Source organism: Nicotiana tabacum, chromosome 20, assembly GCF_000715075.1.
Source record: "Nicotiana tabacum cultivar K326 chromosome 20, ASM71507v2, whole genome shotgun sequence".
Classification (NCBI taxonomy): Eukaryota; Viridiplantae; Streptophyta; class Magnoliopsida; order Solanales; family Solanaceae; genus Nicotiana; species Nicotiana tabacum.
Window position 1 is genome coordinate 147,127,640 of NC_134099.1, and position 6,201 is coordinate 147,133,840.

General features: G+C 31.3%; 1 long non-coding RNA gene across 1 annotated transcript; it reads right to left on the minus strand.

The window, feature by feature from the left end:
* Positions 1–215: 215 nt before the first annotated feature.
* Positions 216–2,485, minus strand: LOC107765089 (uncharacterized). Its single transcript, XR_001643364.2, has 3 exons — positions 2,327–2,485; positions 1,548–1,611; positions 216–771 (listed from the first exon to the last, which is right to left on the minus strand). It is a non-coding gene; the product is annotated as an uncharacterized LOC107765089 (long non-coding RNA).
* Positions 2,486–6,201: the final 3,716 nt, after the last annotated feature.

The window sequence follows — 6,201 nt, forward strand, 5'->3', positions numbered from 1 at the left end:
CAAATGTAAATGGTTTCATCCGCAAACTAAAAGTGATCTTTGCCCATCTTTTTAATATGTAAAGTAGCAGCCTTCAACTAATACTGACAAACATCACGTTAATTGGTTGATTATTATCACATTTTTGGTAAAAAGGAATTTTTACATTCCTATTCCATATAGGAAACTATATTACTCTCAATGTTTAAGGTTTGATATAATTACATTTAGTATACCAAATTACCAATTTTATACCATAGTGTATTTTAAGGGTACAATTAATGCAGCGTATATCCCTCCTTAATTTAAGGTACCGTATATGTCACGACCCAATTTAGGATTGTGACCGGCGCTTAGGAGCAAGTGCTCCCAAGTAAGCCTCATCGGCAATTTTACAGAAAATCGGGCAAAGTTTCCCCCGTTTTTGGACCATCCAAAAAAATTTCCTGTCTCAAATCAACTACCAAACATCCTAATATCATACCCAACAATTGACAACTTGCCAATTAACTAATACAAGTCTCCACCATAACTAAATCACCAACTAACCACTAGAAACACTAATTTATCTCCAACTTTGATAATAAAAAACGATACTTAGCATAAGACTATAATAAATAAATAATACTCATGACACTAAAATAATGACTATGGAGAGACTCTAAGAATTCAAAGAATAGACCATAACAATAAATAAAATCTCCGTTCACGCGAACAAGTGCGAGGCTCGCCAAGAACTATCAACCTGTGCGCTCTAATTAACGAAATCCTCGCCTGTGTCAACTGCTGTCTCTAGAAAAAAAATTAGCAGGGAATGAGTCGCTAGCTCAGTGAGTAATAACACTTAACCACAACCGTTTTTATTGGGGACAAGTCAGAAAACATGCTAGTATCTCAAACAGATAACATCAAAATGCCTTTTCAGAAACAATAAATAATTTTCAGTCTCATCATGTTTTTTTCTTGTAGTATAATACAATTAAAAGTTCAGTAATAAGCTTGGTAACCACTGTATAATATCAAAATTCACCTTTGGGAGGTTTCAATGAACGGATCATGTAATCGGTATAATAGTGGACTTCTTCGCAAGAAGTCAAATATAACGGTAGTCCCTACTCGAGGGAAGTCGGTAACGGTATGCTAGTTCTACTTCCCACTAGCGAGGGCTATAACGGTAATCTGTAATTACAAGGTGCACCAGGTCTAACGAACCCGCCGTTAGCTACGGGATCCTTCAATGTCTTCTCCCATTTATACTTGTCTCTGTAATTCGTATATACTCGTAGAAAATATTTTAAAACAATATAGGGCATTTCAGTTTTTATCAAATCATGTAATTTCGTTTCAATAACGGTAAATCTTATCTCAAGTAACAGTAAAACGTATTCAGTAACAATGAGAATATTCAGAATAACTGTAATCGTCTAAAATAAATATAGTAGTATCATATCGAGTAAAGGACTTGTCCCACATACAGATTCAAATCAGTCGGTAACATGCTCACATTAAAATCATATGTAAATCATGCTAGTTGTAGAAATACAAATTGAGGTAAGGTTACTACTCACAGTACTCGTGCCGAAATACCAAATACTTCACCTCGTGCGATTCGTACGAATTCCTCCAATCAATCTATAATTACATAATATCGATCCCATGTTAATTTCCTCATTTAGGCTAAATCCATCACAAATGTAGAATATCCAAATCCTCCGAGTTTTATATTTCATCATCAATTCGTCGGATGTATTTTAATTACTTAATTCACTCTCATTATTCTATTCACTGTCAATCATCTCATTATTACAATTTATTGGCTAATCCTTAGTATCCAAATTTACAACCAGCAACAGTAGAGACAACGTGGATTTCTAATGCATTCTTATGTCCCCAAAACTTAAATCATTATTACACGATCATATGCCTTCCTCCTTATTACCCAATCACTAGGTGGCCATTATATCTTAAATTAAAGAGATAAAATTATAGTAGCAAAAACTTTATTTCAAAACAGACTACTCCAAACTTGAAATTACATATAATTTTTGTTAAACCATTAACTAATTAGTTATTATAATAATTAGTAAGTTATTTTTCCCCTAAATCATTACCTAATAATTGTAATACATAAATAATAATCACCATCCCAATTACGTATACAAATCACGTAAAGCGAGTTTCCAATTTAAGTTGGCAGTGGCTTTTCGTTCAACTGCTGAAAGTTGAGACTAAGAACTTTTAAAATTTCCAATTCCCAACCAGCGAAATCGCTACCCTTTAATTATTAAAGACCACTTGCTCCAACTTAAATGCACATACAAACGAAAGGATATTGATATTAATATACCTGATTGCTTTGATTTCTCTACCAAAGTTCCCGCACAGTGCCAATTTTTCAAAGTAAATTAATTGATATCTTTTCTGGTGTAGTGCCAACGTCTGCTCACCCTCCTTGTAACTTTTCCTATCTTGAAACCAGGAAGTTAATTCTTTTTCTTATCTACTCCCTAGGTCAAATCTGATAGTTGCGTAAATGGGTTTGGCCCAACTTTTTTTTTTGTTTTGTTTTTTGTTTAATAACCTTAGGTGGAGTTACGAAATTAGCCACTGGCCACTTATTTTATATATTATTATTATTATTATTATTATTATTATTATTATTATTATTATTATTATTATTTACTATATGACAAATACACCCTTACTAAAAATATAAGGTATTACAGTATCTCCCACCACTTCCACGTTTCTCTCTCCCAAACCCTCACCCTCATCCACGTTTTACTCAAACACGCGTTCTTTTTACCCCTTTTCCCTCTTCTAAAATCGCAGGAACATCGTTCACCCACCATTAAAGTTCAATTTAAATCTTTTTTGTCTACATTCAGTGAAAAAATGCTATGTCTTTTACGCCAAAACCCCACGCCCTACACTGGAAAGGGGTCTTTGTTGGCAGCCTCGGGTTACAAAAATTTCATAAATGACAATGTCTTTTACTGCAGAGTAACTTTTAGTATGTACTTCTGTTTCATGCAAACCAATTGACTGAGTTGGCTAGTCAAAATCTGAAGAGCTCCTTGTTTCCAACTTTTTTTTAATTTAATCTATGACCACCGATTCCTTTTTGGTTATTTGCCATTTGTTTAACTAGAAAGAATTTCCCTGGCAATTGTTTTTGTTTTTATCTCTTTAGGGGTATGGATGTTGATTTTTAAAGTTAAAAACGGATTTTCGACATAATTGCGTTTTTTGCAGAAGATTTATAGAAGTTTTAGTCGTTTTTGATTTGTGAAAACAGAAAACAAAGCATCTACAATCGGAATACAAATAATCTACAATTTATCTACAAAATATCTACAAACTGGGTACATTGAATTTTAATATCCCAATTCCCATTCAATTGTAGCTTAATTGGTATTTTCGACATAATTGAGTTTTTTGCAGAAGATTTTGTAGAAGTTTTAGTCGTTTTGGATTTGTGAAAACAGAAAACAATGCATCTACAATCAGAATACAAATAATCTATAATTTATCTACAAAATATCTACAAACTGGGTATATTAAATTTTAATATCCCAATTCTCATCTAATTGTAGTTTAATTGGGATTTTCGACATAATTACGTTTTTTCAGAAGATTTGTATAAGTTTTAGTCGTTTTGGATTTGTGAAAACAGAAGATAATGCATCTACAATCAGAATAAAAATAATCTACAATTTATCTACAAAATATCTACAAACTGGGTACATTGAATTTTAATATCCCAATTCTCATTTCAATTGTAGCATAATTGGAATTTTCGACATAATTGCATTTTTTGCAGAAGATTTGTAGAAGTTTTAGTTGTTTTTGATTTGTGAAAACAGAAAACAAAGCATCTACAATCAGAATACAAATAATCTACAATTTATATACATAATATTTACAAAATGGGTACCCTGAATTTTAATATCCCAATTCCCATTCGATTGTAGTTTAATTGAAATTTTCGACATAATTGCGTTTTTTGCAAAAGATTTGTAGAAGTTTTAGTCGTTTTTTATTTGTGAAAACAAAAAATAAAGTATCTACAATCATAATACAAATAATCTACAATTCTTCTACAAAATATCTACAAACTGGGTATATTGAATTTTAATATCCCAATCCTCATTCGATTGTAGTTTAATTGGGATTTCGACTAGACATAATCTTAAAGATTCATTATAGTATTCTCAATTATAGATTGAGGGAAATATGTTAGAAAGCTACATCAACTACTTTGTCGAGTTTGAAAAATACTACCTAGTGACATCAATTGTTAGATTTGTCAACTTATTATTTTTCATGGAAAAAAATATAATGATATTTTCAGCTACAAGTTTAAGTGAGACTATAAGCAGAAAGATCAGGTGAAAATAGGAACAATTTTCAAAAGCCGGTCTCATACTCTGTCTCTCTGATTATTCACGTCATTTGATCTCTCAAAGAGAAAAAAATAATTAGAGATATCTAAATAAGGAATTTTAATGCTACAATGATTCCTTATTTAATGAAATATCTGGAAGAATATTTACTTCCATAATTGTAGCGCGCCTAAATAGGAATATCTGGAAGAATATTTAGTTCGAGATTTGTAGCGCGCCTAATTAGAAAGGAATCAGCTCCTAATAATTGGTATTTAATGAATGGTATAATATTTGTAGAATAACTGTGAATATGACGGGTAAATATGAAACTATGCACATTTTTGATAATAAGGTTTCATATATGGTATAAGAAGGAAAAAGATGATAAGGTTTGATACATTCCTATAAGGTTTACCATCTGAATAATATTCACATTATTAATTTTTCTCATTTTTTTTTATCTTTTTCAAACTTGATACAAAATAAATGGAATACCAACAAATAACATCTTTCTAGTCCATATAACTTTACTCTCGCATATGCATTTCATAACATATAATTAACGGTTGAAGAATGCCTAACTGAGCCATAAATTTATTGTCCAATAACAACCATTTAGAATTGAACAACTAAGAATTAAAAAAATTAGGGAAAGGCCATTTACCATTTTTTGGATTAAAAAAAAGAATATTAATAAACTCTATCTGTCAAAAATCCCAACTAATGTGGATAAATAAGATGATAGGAATTAGGAAGTCAGAGCCCAAGAGCCCAGAGGAGGATAAAAAGAGCAATTTCTTTCCCAAATAGGAAGCGAAAAAAGTCGGATCTTCAATTTGACTAAGCACACGTGTCAACATTATTACAACATGTGATACAATTCAGATATTAAATACAATGTAAATTTAATCAAATCCCAGCTCGAAAAATAAAAATATTCGCAAATAAAAAAGGAAAATATCTGAAGTGATCGCCGCCGCTGGCCGGCCAGTAATATAATAACCAGACTAGTACCAGACGAATAGTGAACCTTATAGTCGAACGTGCAAGCCTAAAATTGGACAGACCCTCCTTTCTACATAATCATCATTAATTAGTACCATGATTATGATTAGTGGTGCGATGATAATCTTAAAAAGTATTAATGGTTGTCATTTGTTTTCTCCTTTTTCCTTTCAATTGTCTCGGGGAAATATGGTTGCGTTTTCGCTTTAACAACTAAGTATAATAATATTTTGCGCTCACTAACTTAAAATCTTGAATACGTAAGTAAATGGAAGCAAACACACCTTTATTTAGGCATATTCAATATTTCAATTGCACTCACCATTTTGAACTAAAAGTACATATTTCCTTCGTTTAGAAAAGAGAGAATCTATTTCCTAATGGTTACTTTCTAAATTTGACAATAAAATAACTTTAAATATTTTATTTTACCCAATTTTTGTTCTCTATCTTATAAGTTCATCATTCCTATTGTGCCTAGTATCTCCGTCAAAGCTATTATCTAACAGAACCAAGATAAACATACAGGTACTTCGTCATCTGTGGATCTTTAAGACATTTTTCTAATTTATATAGTCATATTACAAATATACAAAAGTATCGAAAAATTCATTTGATAAAGAAGATATTGTTTGACTCAAAAGACACTAAAACTTTTTTTGACCAAATCAATCAAAGATGAAGGGGTAAATCTTAATTAGAGATAATTAACTCCAGATCGAAACGTTAATGATAATGAACGCATATGAGACGAAAGAAACATGATCGATCTTACTCAGATTTAACATTATCTACCTCACCCACTAATGAGCACTAATGAGAGAGTAGA